Source organism: Dendropsophus ebraccatus, chromosome 2 (genome assembly GCF_027789765.1).
Source record: "Dendropsophus ebraccatus isolate aDenEbr1 chromosome 2, aDenEbr1.pat, whole genome shotgun sequence".
NCBI classification, from domain to species: domain Eukaryota; kingdom Metazoa; phylum Chordata; class Amphibia; order Anura; family Hylidae; genus Dendropsophus; species Dendropsophus ebraccatus.
In genome coordinates, this window is record NC_091455.1 from 37890357 (window position 1) to 37912502 (window position 22146).

The 22146-nt window shown below is 41.2% G+C and overlaps 1 long non-coding RNA gene across 2 annotated transcripts in view; it reads left to right on the plus strand.

The window, feature by feature from the left end:
• LOC138784366 (uncharacterized) overlaps positions 1–22146 on the plus strand; it is a 166015-nt gene that overhangs the window by 81340 nt on the left and 62529 nt on the right. The gene's annotated exons all lie outside the window — the stretch shown is intronic.

Sequence of the window (22146 nt, forward strand, 5' to 3'; positions counted from 1 at the left end):
GGACACCACTGAAGCAGATCATTAAGTGAATGGGCCAGAGTCTTAAAGGGATACTCCGGAAAAAAAAATTCTTTGAAATTAACTGGTGCCAGAGAGTTATACAAATTGGTTAATTACTTATTTTAATAAAGTCTCAAGTCTTCCAGTACTTTTTATCTGCTGTATGCCCTGTAGGAAGTGGTATGTTCTTTCCAGTCGGAAACAGTGCTCTTTGCTGCCACCTCTGTCCGTGACAGGAACTGACCAGAGCAATAGCAAATCCCCATAGAAAACTTTCCTTTGTTCAGAGAGAAATATAAGCCACAGTGAGAGCACTCACAGCAGCTTACTCCTTTCAGGCAATAAATAAATAATTGTTTTCATAGCAGCAACTTTTTTTTTTCAATCCTGTTTTTATTAACTTTACTTTTTTTTTTTTTTCAATCCTATTTTTATTAACAGTACATGGGAACAAATGCATAAAGTTGAAGTAACTTCTTTTTAATAAAAACTCTTCTTTAATAGTCTTTTTATTTCCAGAACTGCCTACAGAGGTAACTTCTTGCCCCCAAAATCATAATTCCGTTCCAGTCTCGTAGAGATATCACTTAAGAATAGTAACAGTAGCTGAAATATTATAGGAGGAGATATTGTGGCAGAAGCATACACAGCATGGGATAAGGACAGGCTTTGCTAACACCATTTCACTTATTACCTCGGAGCAGCCAACTATTTTGTGCTGCTAAGGTAATTGCTTGCAGTTAATTAACAATGGAATAGAAGTGCGGGTAATATTCCGCTCTCTTACTTTGTGTGAGGACATTGCTGTCATTACTGCACCTTCCCATGGAGGTTGGGTCAAGGCTGTTAATCTGCAGTCTCCTGCACCCTACCGGAAAACTCATTATTGTAGAAATAAGTCTCGGCTAGGTCCATGGTAAATGCAGAGCTCTCATCCATTATTCATGGCCTATTTTACAATTTAGAATTATAAATAAATTCATATGCCAAAAATGTTAAATTCAAAAAATTTTAAACAATGTATATGTAGAATACAGCACTAGTGACTATGTATGCCTGAGCTTATACACTGCTGTAGATAAAGAGGCGGATATGTCCCTGCAACATGTGACATAGAAAACTCTTTACTAGTCATTCAGGCAGAGAGCTGTGACTTGTTACAGCTTGGCCTCCACCCTGATGTTCAGGGCCGGTTCCAGGTTATTGTGGGCCCTTGGGCGACAGAGTCTCAGCGGGCCCCTCATCCATGCATCCACCATGCACAATCACTTGAGACACCACTAACATACAAAAACAAACACACACACACACATTATTGACACAGACACTAACTGACTGACTGACACTGACACACACTGACTGACTGACTGACACTGACAGACAGAGAGACACTAACAGGCTGACACTAACACACAGCACTTCCAGCTCAGTGTTCTCCCTCTTCCTCTCAGGCTACTTTTCACACTGTAAGGTTGAGGACCTTCCAGTCGTGTGATTAGGTCCTTCACCCTTTTCTCTCTCTGTGCAGGTCCTGCTCCATCTCCCGTGCATAGCTGCCAACAGTCCCCGTTCCGCCGGGACTGTTCCGATTCTGAGGAGACAGCCCCGGCAAAACCATGTCCTGGGTATGTCCTGGGAAGCTCCGCCCCTGTCTCAGGAAGCCCCGCCCCCTTCCAGCATAAGTCACTCATGCAGAGCAGGGAGAGAAGTCCCTTGGGGACTAGAGGAACCATACTGGTGAGGTAAGTACAGCTTTTTTTGTTTTAAATACAGATGAAGGGACAAGAGGATGCTGAAGGGGGTACTGGTATACGGAGATGAATTACATGAAGTCGTCCGGAAGTTCCATGGGCTCCATTATAATTTAGTAGACTGCTCATATTAGCAGTTATAATGAACATGAAGGGTCAGCGTGCACCCATCTGATCACTTCTGCTCCTTTGTTCTAGCGATCAATGGGGGGTCTCATGTATATACCCTACAATCGGTCATGATCATTTATGACCCACTTATACAAAATACAGCAGTTTTTTTCTTCCCCTGATCATACATTGTTTTGTTTTTTTTACTCAAAATTACTTCTGTATTATTATATTATTTTAGTGTGTGTGAACATAGGGGGAGATTAATCAAACTGGTGTAAAGTAGAATTGGCCCATTTGCCCCTAGCAACCAATCAGATTACACCTTTCATTTTCCAAGGAATCTGTAAAGAATGAAAGGTGTAATCTGATTGGTTGCTAGGGGCAACTGAGCCAGTTCTACTTTACACGACTTGATAAATCTCCCCAGTAGCGTTAATTTTTATAGTTAAAGTGAATGCACCATCAAGTACATTTGCTTTAGGAGTCGCACGTGAATAAAACAAAGCTGGAGTGGGGAAGCTGTTGCCGAGGTCCTTTTTTTGCACTGCGGCCCGGTTCCCGAGCATGGCGCCAATCTATTACTGAGCACTGGCCAAGCTGAAGCACTGGAGGGGGGGTCAGCCCACCCCTGTTGGAGGAAACCCCTCCCCTCTGGTACGCGGCTCCATTAGAATCAATGGAGCTGCGTCACAGAGGGGAGGGGGTTTCCTCCCACTATCAGTAATAGAGCAGTGCTGTGCACAGGAACTGGGCCGTGGTTCAAAAAAACGACCACGGCACGGCATCGTTCTATCTATGTGCAACACTTAAAGCGAATGTACCTGATGGCACATTCGCTTTAAACACGTCAAAATAAATAACCAACACATAACTATATTAATACCAATGCAAAAACATTGCCACAAATGACTAATTCGGATTTTAATATCAAAATAAAACAATCCCTTTAACTTGTCATGAGCTTTTCAGGAGCTACTTGTTCTTACAAAATTATAGTTTTAAGTGCAGCTCTCTGAATTTCCTCAAGATACCTACATTCAATTGTGTAATGCAATTATTATCATTGTGATTTACAGTACAATTACAATGTAAACGCTCGGCTTTTATCTCATCCGTCTCATTTTCTGGCAGCACCAAGCACAAATTTCATTAAAACTCGGTTTAATGCATTGGAGATTAACTTTTATTGTTTTTTTGAATATTACTATTGAATTATAGGATGTGAAACACATCTCTCGTAACGCAACGCAAGTGTATATTTTATGTCTTATTAAAATAAAATATTAAAGGGATATTGTGCCATTAAAATGTTTAGAGGAATATGAACACATTTTTTCTTGTTACGTTTTCTTGGCTTTATTAATCTAGTATAATAAAAGGATATTACGTTGAATTAAAAAATCAAGTCATGGCTGCTGCTTTTCAAAAATATAGTAGTCCCCTATATGTCTGAAAATGTATACATCAGCGGCATAAATAATGCACTGGTAAACTTTGGATTTTACAACTCTTAGGCTATGTTCACACAACATATCTTTTCGTAAAAGTACGGCCGTTGTTGCAATCACGGAACAGCCGGTCTCTTATGACATGTGAACATAGCCTTAGTAGAGATATATAAAGACCAGCATACAAATAGGTCTGTCTTCAATAAGGCCCAGTCCCTTTTTCCTAGCAGGTGTAGATTTGGATCATGATTTACGCCCCCCTGCCCACTCATTGGGCGACTACAGCAGGCATACACCAGGGAGAAGTGGAAAACCTGCACCTTCTTCCTGGCGTACGCCTGGGGCGGGACCTTTGCAAATGTTCCCCATAGTAACCATCACAGGCATTTAGGGGAACTATCAGCAGGTTAGACGGGGCAGATGGGGCAGTGCTCCAAATGGCCTTACAGGAGCAAGGATTAAACTACTACTACTACTGCTACTAAAATGTATAGGAACTGCACTGGGGATGAAGGTAAGAGACATACCTTCATCCTCAGTGCCCCTTGCACAATAGGGGGCTATCAGCAGGTTAGATTCATTAAACATGCTGATAGTTCCCCTTTAACTGAGGGGCAGCTCCTCAGACCCTCAGGCTATGCTCCCACTAAGGAATTTTAGCGGGGAAAGACAGTCATCCATTGATAATGATGGCCTCAAATATTGTTTATGTTTATGATTAAATGGCAGCCCGCTAGTGGGAACATCAATCTGATTTTACCAGTACCCACTGCAAAGGAAATATAAAATAACACAGCAGTCCTTCAGATGTGATTCTCTGTTGTGGTTTATAGTGGGAGAGTCCTGAGTGGGAGTCCACCTCTATGATGTTAAAAGCACCAGTGTTATTAAAGGTATTATACAGACTTCTTTAAACTCTCTGGAAAGAAAAAAGAGTTTTTCCATTTCAACCTACTGTAAGACTCTATCCTATAAGTCTTATAAGCAACATGACTTATGCTGCGTGTACACGGAACGATTATCGTGCGAATTCGCACGATAACGATCGAATTCGAACGATAATCGTACGTGTAAACGCTGCGAACGATCAAGCGACGAGTGATAAATCGTTCAGTTTGATCTTTCAACAAGTTCTCAAATCGTCGTTGATCGTTCGCAAAAAATTTGAAGATCGTTCCGTGTAAACGTGTAAACAGTCGTATTTATGTGTGAGATCGTAAAACAAATTTTCCGTATGATATATCATAATGTCTAAAAGCTGATCTTTATGAGATACACATCATTACTTCGACATCTTTAATAGTACGATCGGGCGAATTATCGTTCCGTGTAAACGTAGCATAACTCTTCCAAAAGTAAAGACCCACCTGTGTAAAATACTGGGGAGCTGTCACTCCTGGCAATCACAACCAGCCACCTCCTTACTGCTTTCTTCTCTGCTGCTGCTGCTGTGTGTGGTTTGGCCTGTATGTGAGTGGACATGTTCTTGCTGCTGCTTAAAGGGCCTGAAATCTGTGTATGCCTACTACTCCTGACTCCCGTACTGACTCCTCTGCACCTGATCTTCATGGCTAACAAGAACCAGTGCCTTAAACCAGTGTCTTTTAGTCTACTAGGCCAGCTGCTACCCAAACTGGGACCACATTTGGGAAGTATTCTTTTGCAGCAGATGTCACTTGTAATCACCCTGGAGTAGGAAGAGAGTAAACACCAAGAGGGTACTTGCACTTTACCTCTGAGCATGGTCCTAAGTTAAAAGAGACGTCCGGCGACAATTTTTATTAAAGTATTGTATTGCCCCCCAAAAGTTATACATATCCCCAATATACACTTTTTACGGGAAATGCTTATAAAGTGTTTTTTCCCTGCACTTACTACTGCATCAAGGCTTCACTTCCTGGATAACATGGTGATGTCACTTCCTGGATAACATGGTGATGTCACTTCCTGGATAACATGGTGATGTCACGACCAGACTCCCAGAGATGTGCAGGCTGTGGCTGCTGGAGAGGATGATGGCAGGGGGACACTGAGGGACACAGGGCACTGGGGGGACTCTGAGCATCCCTCTGCCATCATCCTCTCCAGCAGCCATAGCCCGCACAGCTCTGGGAGTCGGGTCATGATGTGGTGTACGCACTTGCTAGCTTGTAACGTGTGACGCCACTTCTATGGTGGTTGGTCGGAATATAGCTCAGCCAGATGTTAGGTTGTCGTGACATTAGTGCCAGTTGGGCACACAGGTATGGTGGAACACCTGCTTTTATTTTAGATAGGCTGGCTATACCCTTTCCTCTGTGGTCAGTAACCTGCTGGCGGTTTGGGGGTCCCTTGAGCACTTATCACGGTGGTCCAGAAGGGATTTGTGACCCACACCGACTATTGGTACAGCGGTACCAATAGTCTGTGTGGGTCACAACTCCCTTCTGGACCACTGTGAAAAGTGCTCAAGGGACCCCCAAACCACCAGCAGATTACTGACCACAGGGTAAAGGGTATAGCCAGCCTATCTAAAATAAAAGAAGGTATGCCCACAGAAAGGGGAGATTACCCAATGAGGATATAACCACTGAGTTCCATTAGAATAAATATACATCTTCTTTACCACAGGAAGGAATAATACAGTGATATACAGTAGGATCTTAACTTGAGCGTATCCTTGAATCTTTAGCGACCTGATCTGTGCTGGGAGTCTGAAAGAAAAAGAGGTATAGTCGTGCTGACTGAGTTGAGTGCTTAGAGGTAGAAGAGGTTCAAAGAAGTAGAGAAGAGGATGAGAGGATGACAGAGTCCCAACCCAGGGTAGAAATGTGCTCTGCCGGAACTTTAGAAGAAGAATAAGTAGAGTACTTGAGAGTAGAGAGAATACTTGTGCCTGTGTTTTGACTCTTTAGCCTTTGCACCACCTATTACCCACCAGTGTCGGGCGACCCATCCTAGAGGGTGACACAAGACCTTGTAACCTGGGTTGAGCAGAGTGGTCAGAGTTCTTTGATAACATAGGCTTCTAGCAACTTTGCTCTCTCTGGATCAGTTTCTTCTGTTGGATATTGTCCTGCACTTTTAGACTGGTTCTCGGCATGGGTTGGGGTGATCCCTGACTTGTCCTCTCTAAGTGTGCATTCAGCACTGCATAGTGTATAGAAGTGCCGCTTTCAAGAAACAAGTGCTAAGGTTTCTCATGTGCATCTGTTCTCTACAGAGACCAACCAACTATGGTCCACAGGGGACCTGGCAGAAGCCAGGGCCCTCCTTGGCTACTACAGAGACTTTTCTGGCTTGTGTCCTTCCTCTACAACAGCCAGAGTAAGACTTACTAAGGCGTGGCTAAACTTCCTCTCCCCATGTGACTTCCTTCTACAGCTTTTGTAAGGTGTGCTGTGAGTGGGTGAGAAGAGAGTGCAATAGACAGAGAAGGGTAGGGATAGGTAGAAAAGAGAAAGAACTCCCATTGGTGCACAGATCCTAAAACAATAACCCTTTAGTTACATCCAGCTGTTCAATACTTACTAGTGACATCTAGTCTCAAAACTGCTACTACTTCATTACCACTTTTACTTTAATGCCTGGGTGTAAAGACTAGAAACACCTGTGGTGGGACACCACAGTAACATCACCATTTTATCCAAGAAGTGACATCACCATGTTATCCAAGAAGTGAAGCCTTGATGCAATAGTAAATGCAGGGGGAAAAGCACTTTATATGCATTTCCCCTAATAAGTGTATGTTGGTAATTTGTATAACTTTTGGAGGGCGACACAATACGTTAATAAAAACATTTCACCAGACTTCCCCTTTAAGCTAGACTGCTGCTGTCAGCTAATCGGTATCTTCCCCATGAAAGTAGCTTTCTAATTTTAGGGTCACTATTATGTGATAGATACAGAGTAGATACAGAGTTAGCCATTCTTGCAATGTCCCATAATTCATACGCAAAGTTTTGAAAACCACACATAACATTTTTCTTATATTGTAGCACTGAGTTTACGGGCACCTTGGAGGGTTTCTTAGAAGAAAGCTGCAGCCGAGCTGTTCCTGTTACAGAGGTGCTTGGAGATACTTGGAATAGGAACAGACAAAGCAAATCCCAGATAGAACATACATTTAAACAATGCTTTAACTCTTTTCTCCTTGTGCCAAGCTTCGAGGTGAGATTGCACATAAGCAATGCCTGAGAGAGTAACGTCTTTGGAAATTTTCTCAAGGTAAAATGTTCGGGAATGACTTCTCTGCGGAGTAGATGCAGCATGTAAATGAGCTTGTCAGACCTGTCAGCAACTTACAATAGGGCTTCTTACCCAGCATTTGGAGATATAGCTCTTCTTTCAATCTATCACTCCAGTGGTGAGATATAAATGTTTTATGAAAATTAGGAGGTAAAGCCCAAGGAGCAATCCCATGGGCTACAAAAGCCCAGCAATATTCAGTCCCTACTTTCCTAGCACCTCCATGCCTGTATGTTAACACCCACTCTGCTTCGATTGATAGTAAAGATGATCAACCACTAAAATGCTTGAATGCCCATTATTTGTGTTGAGTATTCTTTCATACTCGAATACTCGATAGAGTAATGAACCCCATTAAAGTCAATGGGAGACTCAAGCATGTTTTCAGAAGCCCCTACTTGACAGAGAGGAAGGTTTCTGGAGCTGTCTAATAAACTATTAAAACTAAACCCTACACTTGCTCTGTCCCTGTTCCAGCAGCTCTCTCTTTTAGCCAACAATTCAAGTGACCTGCGTCTATATACACCCAGGTCACCTGATGAGCCGGTTAATCACTGCTAGACCAGCAGCCAACAGGGATGAGGCATAGCAGGATCTCCCAGCCCCTTCCCTGCATATTTATTGACTAATTTATGCCGCCAAACATGTGGGGAGGAGACTTGCTTTTTTACACAAGTACTCATTACAGTATGGAGTACTTTCTAGCTCCCCTATACTCGAGCGAACAGTATACTGGGACGAGCATACTCGCTTATCTCTAATTCATAGGCCCAACATTGCTGGGCTTTTGCAGCCCAGGGGAAAACCACGTGGGCTTTATCTCAGCACTGGAGTGATAGATTGACACAAGAGTTATATCTCCTGGTTCGGGATAAGAAGCCCTATTGTACGCTGCCTTTACTTTAATCAGTAAACAGCTGATAACAGGTCTACTTTAAACAACTATAAGAGATATGTTCATATTCCTGTGTTACCCATATACCATCCACATATTGATGATCAGAAGACATTCTAGGTTTCAGATTATCTTCAATTCGGAAGGTTTATTGTGCCATCTGCACAACGGAATATTTTTTATAAGCCAAATGTTAGGCTCTCATAAAGGATCTTTCAGGCTGAAAAGAAATATTGACTTGCCCCTACGTTTGGTGCCACCTGTCTTAAATAAGGACAACTTTCCAGTGGAACACACCAATGTATCATTGTAATGGTAAAACAGTACTGCACAATAAAATAATTGTGATGTGTTTACTATTATAACTGTATTTCTTCTGCTCTGTATATGACACGACAAAGGTGCCTTTGTACTGTGCACTAGTTATGCCCAGAGATCCCCTGGTTTTCAATGAGAAGATTAAAAAGCCTTAATGCAATGATCGTGATTCAACTGCAAGACAGGATTTTATTACGCTCTGTACATGTAATACACAGTGGTGCCTTGGATTACGAGCATAATTTGTTTCGGACCGTGCTTGTAATCTAAATCTATTCTTAAACCAAAGCATATTTTCCCATAAGAAATCACTAATATGCAGACAATTGGTTCCACACCCAAAACATAATGATTTTTTTATTCCGAATAAAAGTTACTGTATAGTATAGCAATCAGCATGTGGAGTATAATGTATAGTAAGTGCATAAACCCAAAAAAACCAGAAGCAGTTTGTAGATACAGAATGGATATGCAGATTCCCATAATGCAGCAGCGTAGTACAACAGGCTAGAATAGAGAAGCAGGGCTGCTGTCAGAGGTCTGTGTGGTCATATGACAGCAACGGGGAAGGGGTTGTTTTCAGCATGGACCATTTAGGAAGTGAGAATCACAGAGCTGTGCAGGAGGAAAGAGACAGAAACTTCTCTATACAGCAGTGTGAATGGCTTAGTGTAAGTGCAGACACATTATAGCAGCAGTGTGTATAGCTGAGTGTAAGTGCAGGCACATTATAGTAGGAATGGAGAGGATGTGAAGCACAAGGGCTGAAAGAGACTGCAGGGAACATGAAGGAATGAGCAAGACATATTTAGGCACATAAATGCAGCACTCTCTTCCGGGGAGAGAGGGGTTACAGCTAGGAAGAGATTACCTCCATAGTCCTGTCTCCTGATGTAATCCCCAGCTTGAATTGGATCTGCTATGATTTGGAAGATGAGGGAGACTTCCTGGGTCAGAGTACAATGCTATACAATGCCCCCAGTTTTTGAAAAACTGTGAGCTCTTCTTGCAAAACGCTCTTAATCCAAGTTACTCTCAAACCAAGTTACCACTGTAATGTACAAATGAGGTTTATGGCTAATGTGCTCATAGACCTTAATAGCTTAATAACTTCAGCCACAAGTTGGTCCTTTTGCCAGAGAAATACCAATGTACAGGGTAGGTCAAAAGTATTCTGTACACCCTTTTATTTCAGAAATGAAAGGGGAAACTACATACCTGAATGTTCCAGAAAGTAATGGGTGATGGGGCCTATCTTTTAGGCTATGTTAAGAACATGCCTGCCATCTTGATATTGGATCAAAGGCACATTTTTGCAATGGGAAGGTCAGATTTGTAATATCCCTTGTGGTTCAAAAGTTATCAATGTAAAAAGTTTCAACTACAATCAGGAATGTCCCCTGTGATACACAGCTATTACACATGTTTAATGTGTTGTCCATGGTGCTGAACACTAGCCAGAAACCTACTCCACACTGATGAGGGGCAAAAACCCTAAACAGCTGTCTGTGGATGGATACCTTGCTTAGGTGGTTTCCATAATTAGAGACATTCCTTGGCTTGGTTGTTCCTTCCCGGAGGAAGGTCTGGATAGTTCACTGACGTCGGGACACGTGATGGTGTCTCTGCAGTGTTCTTTTGCATATTTGATTTCCCAGGGGCAATGTTCTAGAATACACTGACGTTGAGACACGTGATGGTGTCTCTGCTGTGTTTTGGTTGATCTCCCTGAGGTCAACCAGCGTCCTTTTGCATGCACTTACTAGTCATTGCTCCCACTAGCCAGAAACCTAATCCACACTGATGAGGGGCAAAAACCCTGAAACCGCTGTCTGTGGATGGATACCTTGCTTAGGTGGTTTCCTTAATTGGAGACATTCCTTGGCTTGGTTGTTCCTTCCCGGAGAAAGGTCTGGCTAGTTCACTGACATCGAGACACGTGATGGTGTCTCTGCAGTGTTCTTTTGCATATTTGATTTCCCAGGGGGCAATGTTCTAGAATTCACTGACGTTGAGACACTTGATGGTGTCTCTGCAGTGTTTTGGTTGATCTCCCTGAGGTCAACCAGTGTCCTTTTGAACACAGAGCTGACACAAATACACTCTGGGGGAGATTTATCAAACTGGAGTAAAGTAGAATTGTCTTAGTTGCCCCTAGTAACCAATCAGATTCCACTTTTCATTTCTCACAGATTCTTTGGAAAATGATAGGTGGAATCTGATTGGTTGCTAGGAGCAACAGAGCCAATTCTACTTTACACCAATTTGATAAATCTCCCCCTCTATGTTGATATTCCTGAACCACAAGAGATATTGCAAACAAAGGCCCTGTCTCTGCTTGCATTGCCTGGTCAGACCATTTATGACTAAAGGCTCCTGATCATTATGCCATTCCCTATGGGCTCCTGATTGTTGGGGGAGCGCACAGGAGATAGCGGTGGTCTGCTGCTGCCACTTATATTACATGGAATATATTACATGGAATATATTACATGGAATGATGGACAGCAGACCGTTGTTATCGTTGTAATTTTTTTACAAGCGATTATCGGCCGTATTTGCTGATAATCGGCTGAATACGGACGATAATTACTTTGCGCAACAGAGCCTTTTCACTTTCAGCCCTTGCTTAAACTACATATCTTACCTATCCATGGTCCAGGGCTTCTCTTGTGATCCACTTCTTCCCGTGGCGGTCCTGGCCAGTGATTAGCTGAGCAGCCTGTTAGCTAAGACATGCCGCTCTGAAGCTGCAGTGCACGGGACTCGGGGAGAAGCAGAGCGCAGCCGGAGCCCTGGACCGTGGATAGGTAAGGTATGCACTTTGCAAATTGTCAGCCGCCGAACGCGCAGTTCTATTACACATAGCGGTGTGTTGTCGGTTCCCGACACTTATAGGTCCAAACCTATATCGTTGTCTTTATTACACGGACCGATGATCGGCTGGATAGGGCCGATTTGGCCGATTATCATTCCTTGTAATAGTACCCTCAGTCTATTGCTTCCTGTGGTCCATGAGGTTGCTGTAAAGCAAGTTTCTAAATGCTGTTAACAGAGCAAAGCAGAATATGCATGATAATATACAAATAATAATAATAATAATAATAATAATAATTATTATTATTATTATTATTATTATTATTATTATTATTATTAATAATAATAATAATAATAATAATAATAATAATAATAATAATAATAATAATAATAATAAAAGAAAGAAACATTAAATTCAAGGGAGTCCTGGATACTTCTCTCTAAAAATGTTTTAATATTATGGCTTCTAGATAACTTATGGTCTCTAGAATTCACATGATAGGACATTGATCCAGGGTTCTATTCTGATGGAGTTGAAAAGGAATTTTTTCCCCTGTGATAGGGCAATTGGCATTTGCCTCATGAGGGTCTTTTCCTTCTTCTCGATCAACATAGGGTTAGAGGTGAAACTTGATGGACTCTTGTCTTTTTTTTCAACCTTATTAACTATATTAGGAAAATAGACACATTGGGGGACATTTATGAAATGTCCACCTGAGGCGTACGCCAGGGAGAAGGTGCAGATTCGCCCCCTTCTCCTTGGCGTACGCCTGCCGATAGGCAGGCTAAGGGAGCTTGGGGAGGTCTCCTCCTCATTTGTCATGATTTACGCCTGTTCGCAGGCGTAAATAATGATCCACATCTACACCCGCTGGAAGCAGGGGTAGATTTAGTACGCCAGATACAGGTTCGGGCGCCGGGCCAGCTGGATTCAGTAAGAGGTGTGTGCCTCTTAGTGAATCCTGACGGGGAAAAGGGGGCTGGGCCTAATATAAGACCGGTGTACTTGTCTTCATAAATCCCCCCATTCTCTTAGCTTTCATAATGAATTGCCTCATATGTAACATGTATTACCAGCTTTATCACAGCAGGGGTCTATGACCGCAGCCGGTAAAACCGCACAAAGTATTTCGACTTCATCCTCCGTAATCTCCGAATGTAATCCACAGAAATCAGTATCATGGTTGGACTGGACTGAACCAGACTGTTTGTTCTCAGCACGGGAGTGTATAATTTTAGCGAACAATTATTTCTTAAGAACTTTTAGCCCTTATTTTAACACAGTGCTTACTGGAAAATGTTCCTGCTATTTGACTGTACACTGCTTTATACAAAGACGAGTGAAAAAAAAAGTGGATTTATTGAATGAGCAATTACGTTCGAAAATTGGATCTGCGGCAATTCAAATATATTCTTCTCATGAATCCAATTTACCACTAAATGGAATCCTGGGGTCAAATCCTGTCTTAGTTTACACACACATTAAAACTGTAAAAGTTTCATATTTATTCAAACTGTTAGGAGCCTTTGGCACCTTTACTAAAGCTATTATGCTCTAAGGGCTTTATTCAATCACATTTCCATAGAGTTCATTTTTCATTGGCACTGATGAATAAAACTCATTGATGTACATTCCTTCCATAAAGAGCCTCTTTGTAGCGTACAGGCGTGTTCCCTATAGATATAGAGCGCGTACATACTATACATTAATAACTTGCACTGACTTTGATCTATGCGACATCCATAAAATGGTCTAATGAACACAGTTTGCTTCCTACATTAACAATTGAGCTAGGTTTATGTTACCCTATGCCTCTATATGGACTTCTAGATTGTCAAGATATAAGACAAAAGGCATAGAAATGAGAAGGACTGTAAATAATATTGCAAAAAGACAGGAAAAACTAAATTTTAGAATGACTTGTGCCTCCAAGTGAACAGTAGTGACCCCTTTCCTTGTTGCACCTTACTGTGTTGGCATGGCAATTATCAGTGTATTAAATCCAAAGCATGTAAGTAAAAGTGGACTATAAAGGTGTGTAGGTGTGTGTGTGTGTGTGGGGGGGGGGGGACAATAATAGTTTAAAAAAAATGTCCCACAGCCCCTCCCCCAATAAAAGTCAAAATTACCCCCCCTTCCCATTTTATGCATGAAACACATAAAAATAATAAAGTTAATTAACATATAATATACCAGAGTGTGCATAATCATTCAATCTATTAAAATGAAAAAAAACATTGTTCCCGCACGGTGAATGGCGTAAACAAAAAGCCTGTTTTTTTTTTTCTTTAGATTAACAGGTTTCAGAAAGTTATATAAATTTGTAAATTACTTCTATTTAAAAATCTCAAGTCTTATCATTTGTCTCTACTTATTACTTATTATTGTCTGGACGGTTCCTGTTATTAACAGAGGTGGCAGCAGAGAGCACTGTGTCAGACTGGAAAGAATACAGCACTTCCTGCAGGATATACAGCAGCTGATATGTACAGGAAGACTTGAAATGTTAAAATAGTTAAATGTAGTTTAGGGTGCCTTCACACATACCGACTCGCAGCAAAAAAATCGCAACGAGTTTCTGCTACGAGCCGAGGTCCTGGAAGGCCCCTATCACTACATACAAGCAGTGGTCTGAAAGACCGCTGCGTGTATGTAATGCAGCCGCCCCCTTAACCCCTTCGGCTCCCGCACCGGTCCCGTACCGCTGTCTCCATACATTAGCTGGCTCTGGCTGCACGGGGTCCCGGCGTCTTGCTCTGCCGCCCAGCCAATCAGTGTGTTGCCCAGCCGCAGCCACTGATTGGCTGGGCGGCAGAGCAAGACCCCGGGACCCCGTGCAGTCGGTATGTGTGAAGGCACCCTTACAAAGTTTATGGTATCTCAATGATAAGGATCGGAGGTCAGAGTTTAACCCCTTATGGTGCGTTTACATGTAATGATTATCGTGCGAATTTGCGCGATAACAATCGAATTCGAACCATAATCGTACGTGTAAACGCAGTGATCAAACAATGATCGAGAAATCGTTCATTTTTATCTTACAACATGTTCTCAAATTGTCATTTGTCGTTCGCAAAAAATTTGCAGATCGTTCCGTGTAAACAGTCGTTCACCGATTTAACCAATGTGTGAGATAGGCTTAAGCGATCGCAAAACGATTTTCCATACAATATAATGTGCCGTCTAAACGCTGATCATTATGAAAAAAAAATTGTTACTCTGACATCGTTAATCGTACGATCGGGCCAATTATCGTTTCGTGTAAATGCAGCATTAGATGCAGCAATCAAGAGTGGCTAATCCTAGAATGGCATCCGCTGTGTGTATGGGACCCAGCCCCTTTAACCCCCCACAGCCAGCCGCCCACAGCCCCGGCTCCTTTAACCCCCCGGCCGCCCGCAGCCCCTTTAAAAGTGGGGTGAGATGTGATTGCCCGCATGACATATCAAAAAGTTTTTTTTTTTATGATAATGCCACTTAAGGGTAAGTTTACACGTACCGGATCCGCAGCGGATCCTGTAGTGTGAAGGTGAATGGGTCCCATACACGCAGCGGATCCTGTAGTGTAAAGGTGAATGTGTGCCATAAACGCAGCGGATCCTGTAGTGTGAAGGTGAATGGGTCCCATACACGCAGCGGATCCTGTAGTGTGAAGGTGAATGGGTCCCATACACGCAGCGGATCCTGTAGTGTGAAGGTGAATGGGTCCCATACATGCAGCAGATCCACTGCGAGTATGGGACCCGGCCCCTTTAACCCCCTGCAGCCCACTGCCGGGACCCATTCACCTTCACACTACAGGATCAACTGCGGATCCGGTACATGTGAACGTACCCTTAAAGTGGCATTATCATTAAAATAAAACTTTTTGATATGTCATGCGGGCTAATCACATATCTCCCCACTTTTCTACGATACAGATGGGCTTCATAGACCCACTAAAGAATCAATCTCCTGCAATGAAATGGGGAGAGCACAGAGCCAAGCTTGTCTAGTATTCAGCAATTTAAACACCAAGACCCCAACTCATCAATATCTTTGTGACCTGTAAAAGAGACATTTTTATTGTAGCAACACTTTAAATTATAGTAACATTAAATGATACAAAACAACAAAAAAGATTTTAGTATCTCTAGTAAAAAATATATAAATAGTAACATAAATGCATGTAAATATAATAGGTACAAAAAATGTAAAAAAATAAAATAAAATAGTAGATTTTTTAACCTTACCAGGTGCAGAAAATATTTTTTGGGTGGGTTTATTTGGTGTTAACCTTGAGCAGTAAATGTAATAAAATACAAGGCGTGTAACGCAGCTGATCTTATTTACAGAAGCGATGTGTTGGGTCAGTCGGGCATGCTCCGGGACAAGTCACCAAGCAGCATTAGGGATCGGTAACATAACACCCTATTTAAAAAGTTCACTAATCATTAACTTCAGCCGCTGCTCCCTGAAGTCCTTACTCCGGACCTGACAGACTGCGATTGTTTGCTGCCTTGTAGCAAATAGAATAAAATGTCAATATGAAGACCATTAGGATCATTATATAACGAAAAATGAATGGTGCATGAAAGATGCCTTTCTCACTTTGGACCACCGGTATAATGAATTGAAATGCCCTCGGATGAACCACGTCCCCTAAGGATCCATAGTACAAGGGGATTATTATACAACGTTTTCCATATATAATGGCAACCAGATTGTGCACCGAGAAAAACAGAAGTTATATTCCCACAGTATCCGCACTTTATCTCCACTTCTAATACACTGCGGATTACATATACGTTTATATAGCGGTAGTTTAACGTCTAAAAGTAGTTTTTAGTTCAAGGCAGATTCTAATATTTAAGGCTAAGAAGTAATTTTAAGAGTTATGAAGAAATCAGTAAAATGATTGACTTCCAGTAGTTAAAGCCGTACATCGCTAATTTCCCATAATGGTGATTGTGCCCGGAATATTTTATGCCTAGGTATATGCCTTCTGAGAAAATAATACAAATTCAGAATATACGGAGTTAGAAAAAAAAAAAGCTGTAGAGTTTAAAATAAATTATATATTTTATTTTTTAAGACAATAATGTGTGTATTCCATTTAGGAATAATGTACAGAGTTTTTCCAAAGTTTCAAAGGTTTATGGAGGATTAGAGGCAGCATGGCTGATTTGTTGCAAAACAGCGCCACCCCTGTCCTCAGGTTGTGTGGGGCATTACAGTTCAGCTTAATTCACTTTAATAGAAATGATCTGCAAAACCTGCACCCAAACTGAGGACAGGAGGGACGCCAAGTGTGACAGCAGCCCAAAGCTGATCATACACATTATTGTTAGCCAAAACCACCAGTTTTGGCAGGATCAGCCAACCATCCAATTTGGGATATTAGCTAGACTAATCCTTTTGTTCTCATAGGAGATAAGCTGCTGCCAGAGGTGTCTGACAGCAGTTTATCACCCTCTCCTAATTTAATATGCACACATGGCAGAGCTGAGCATGCATGTGTATTAGGTGGGGAGGAGAGATAAGTGTCAACCAATTGAGTTTTTTATATTTGTCCAGCTTATATTGTTTGTCAGGGGATCGAAAGATTTTCATATATGCCTGGGGGTGGTGTAAATATAAAAATAAAATACATATACTCACCTACCCTGATCCCTCTTAGCTGCTGTGCCAGTGCTCCAGGTTTACAGCCCTCTTGGCTACTTCCTGGTTCCTGATAACCTCACTAGAACTTCCTGCTTAGCCGAAAACTGGATACCACTGTGACCATTGATTGGTATAGCAAGACAGCTCCTGGAAATTCATTGTGTCATTAGGAAACTGAATGGCCAGCATGTAGTGGTATAATGGGTCAATACTTGATCTACAGGTGTTGAAGTGGCTTGTCCTGGACTACAGGTTTGGCTGCTTTGGGGGGTAGAGAGTGCCTTAAAGGGGTACTATTATACATATACAATATATAGCTTTTAACATATTCCAGTATGTATCAGCTGCTGTATGCCCTGCAGGAAATAAAATTCTTTCCAGACTGACACAGTGCTCTCTGCTGCCACCTCTGTCCATGTCAGGAAGTGTTCATAGCAGGAGAGGTTTTCTATGGGGATTTGCTACTGCTCTGGATAGTTCCTGACATGGACAGAGGTGGCAGCAGAGAGCACTGTGGCAGACTGGAAAGAATACACCACATTCTGTATAACTTTCTGGCGCAGGTTGATTTAAAATTATTTTTTTCTCCTGAGACATTGCCTCTAGGCATAATAAAAGGTCAATGTGCAGGTTATACAGAAAAACAATAACAGATATAATTATTGCACCACGAAAGCCGAGCTTAACAAATACAATTGCAACCCATTTATGCTGTTTTATAGCTTTTTTTTTAAATGAGATTCCATAGTGTAAAAGACAATGCAATGCTTGATGGAAAAATGTTCTAGAAACATATATTCTGAAACTATATATATATATATATATATATATATATATATATATATATATATATTTTTTTTTTTTTTTTTTTTTTTTTATTATTATTATTATTTTTTCTAAGCTGTCTTATCTATATATGAGAAAGTAAATGCGGGACATATCTGAGCTAATGGGGTCGCATCTGATGGGATCTTCTTTACCTTAAACAGTTGCGCTGCATCTGTTGTGCCCAACACTGAACAATGCCCAAGACTACATACCATGGTTGCCAGATCTATGAATTTCCCAACAGACAATTGTGTCCAAAGTATGTATCTTCATGCTTGAAAGGCTTATCTGCGAGGAGATTAATTTCTTCAGAGGAGACATCTGGTTCTCTCCTGAGGGCATAGGTTGCTATGCATATATGAGCAGAAGTCAGGCTTATATTCCCCATTATGAACATATTTTATTTGAAGTATATTGTCACAGATTAAAGAAGACTCTGAGTTCAATGCATTTCAAAAGGTTCCAAGGGTCCTGGATGATCATGATCTATCTATCTATCTATCTATCTATCTATCTATCTATCTATCTATCTATCTCCTATCTATCTATCTATCTATCTATCTATCTATCTATCTATCTATCTCCTATCTATCTCCTATCTATCTATCTATCTATCTATCTATCTATCTCCTAATCTATCTATCTCCTATCTATCTATCTATCTATCTATCTCCTATCTATCTATCTATCTATCTCCTATCAATCTATCTATCTATCTATCTATCTATCTATCTATCTATCTATCTATCTCCTATCTATCTATCTATCTCCTATCTATCTATCTATCTATCTATCTATCTATCTATCTATCTATCTATCTATCTATCTATCTCTCTCTCCTATCTATCTATCTATCTATCTATCTCCTATCTATCTATCTATCTATCTATCTATCTATCTATCTATCTATCTATCTATCTCCTATCTATCTATCTATCTATCTATCTATCTATGCAAAAATGTTCCGCAGCACACCAGCATAAGAGTGAAGGGTGATTTATTCCAAAAATACAAAGGAGTACAAAAGATGCATCTTTTGTACTCCTTTGTATTTTTGGAATAAATCACCCTTCACTCTTATGCTGGTGTGCTGCGGAACATTTTTGCATACTTTTGGGGATCCCCAAGCCAGGGGACTGACTCTGTACAGCACCTGCTTCATGATCTCCTGGATGTGCGGCTTTTTTCCTATTTCTATCTATCTATCTATCTCCTATCTATCTATCTATCTATCTATCTATCTATCTATCTATCTATCTATCTCCTATCTATCTATCTATCTATCTATCTCTCTCCTATCTATCTATCTATCTATCTATCTATCTATCTATCTATCTCCTATCTATCTATCTATCTATCTATCTATCTGTCTATCTATCTCCTATCTATCTATCTATCTATCTATCTATCTATCTATCTCCTATCTATCTATCTATCTATCTATCTATCTATCTATCTATCTATCTATCTCCTATCTATCTCCTATCTATCTATCTATCTATCTATCTATCTATCTACCGTAATATACTCAATTTATTAAATAGCTCTAGCTTAAACAGCAAAAACTATTTGCCAAAAATGATTGCCAGAAATAGAAATACAATAGAGAATAAAACTTTTGTAACCCCTTAACATTTAACTACATGCCCTCTTAAAGGGGTATTCCCATGTAGACATTTATAGGATATCCACAGGATATGATACAATTGTCTGACAGATGCAGATCCCACCTCTGGGACCTCCACCTATCGTAAGATTGAAAGCCCTCTAACCCCTTTGGCCCGCTAGTGGCTGTCAGAGGTGGTCAGGGAGCTGCACCAGCTGTTTTACATAGTTTACATAACCCCCACAGATGTTACTGGGACTTATGGAGGTGGTACGCTGTGTTACACAACTCCTATTAATGTCGGTAGAGTTAGGAAGACTGCATAGATAGACAGTCCCACTGATTTTAGCTCCCTGACCACCTCTGCCTGATGTGAGCAGGATAAAGAGGGTCAGGAAGCTGTTGATCTCAAGATAGGTGCACTCCCACACCTTTTTTTGTATATCCTGTTGAGGTGGATGACTAGAGAGTGCCATAGATAGTACAGTGCAGGGCTTGCTGGGTGCATGGTGTGCCACACACTTTCTGTCAATCACCAGACTAGAGGTGAGCAAACTTCGAGTAATTTGGGGTTGGTCTAAGCGCAAACTCCATTGATTCCTGGTGACTGAAGAAGTTGGATGCAGCCCTAGGAAGCTCTGAAAACATGGATACAACCTTTGGCTATGTTCACACTACGTGAAGAGACCGGCCGTTCCGGGTCTCGGAACAGCCGGTCTCTATACGAATCATCCCGGCCGGTACCGCAGAATGATCTTTTGGCCACTGGGTTCTGATGCGGGCACATCAGCGCACGCCCGCATCAGAACTTCCCACAGCACACAATGAAGCTTGCGGCTGGAGCCACTCGCTTCATTGTGTGAACTGAAATGTCAGTTATTTGCAGCCCCATGTAGCGTTTATTCCTTCTGATCTAAGGAAAACAATGGGCAATGTGCTATTACTCTGAAAAATTAGTGAACAAATGTAGAATTACAGTGAACGATTAACAATAATTTTAGGTTCAGATCTAAATCAACGATCAACGACATACGAATGATTTTTCGATCGTTGCCTGCAATTACACAGAACGATAATCGTCCCGTGTAATAGGGCCCTAACTGACCATTGCCTCTCAGGGGTTTGGGGCTCCTGTCACATGTTGAGGTCCCCATAACCTAGTATGGTCTGGCCTCTACTTCTGAGACGGATTGGTCTTGGCATCAACAGCCTTCTCGGCCAATCACTGGCTGCGGTGCTGTCCCACATCAGTCAGTGATTGGCTGAGCAGGCTGTGTAACCAACATAGGAAAGAAAAGTTTAAATCAAGCATAGCAGATAATTCATGGTAAGTAACATTAGGTAAAGCCTTATGCACACAGTCATGTAACTGATCCGTGTGTTACACATCTATACTGCCAAAAATATTTTACAGGTCCGTACTGGAGCACCATTGCATCTTTATACACACACACACATATATTAGTATAAGTGCACTCTATATACACTCTGGGGGAGATTTATCAAACATGGTGTAAAGTGAAACTGGCTCAGTTGCCCCTAACAACCAATCGGATTCCACCTTTCATTTTCCAAAGAGTCTGTAAGGAATGAAAAGTGGAATCTGATTGGTTGCTAGGGGCAACTGAGCCAGTTTCACTTTACACCATGTTTGATAAATCTCCCACAATGTATTAATAGATGGACATTGTCTGCGCCGACGGCAAACTAATGATCGTGTCAATTATTTTCGGACGTCTATTGCAAACAGTGGACACCATTTTTTTAGTTGTTCACACACAGTTTTTCTTTTTTCACCGTCCTTTCACCATCCATGACATCCATCATGTTGAACTCAAAATGACGGACTTCATTTTAAACGCAGAAGAAGAAACCATTGTGTGAACATAGCCTTACAGTGATCAAGGCCAAGTAAGCCCCATAAATGATATATTGGTTTTTAATCTTTTGCTTATTTCAAAGCATGGTGATCAATACTGTACATGTTCCACTTCTTTATTGTCCATCTTTAACATCCACAAAGAAACACAGAAAATAATTGTGTAGACCCTGTCCCGGTTTTTATTCATTGCTGTATTACCCAGTATCATAACATAATAACATAAATGATAATAAACACAGTCACACATACAATTCTATATTGCTGAGAGACGTCCAGACAACACAAAAAACTTCTTATTCTGCTAGAATAGCACTTCTCGCTGTCGTCTATAATGTGAAATATTGTATTGGCTTAAGAAAGCATGGTTTGTGTGTTTCTTCATTATTCCGAGTCACTTTACACTGCATAAAAACATAAAAAGCAGCGCTCGTCCCCTTTCTGTAGCAGCATGCATGAATTCATTGTCCCTGCTCAGTTTTTTCCCCTGGACATAGTGTATTGTCTGCTCCCCATATGTCCACAGTCTGCAGATGCCATATGGTATAAAGCAGAAAAAAAAAATATCCTTTTACAATTGTAGATCAAGTACTGATCACTGTATGAATGTACCGAAGCA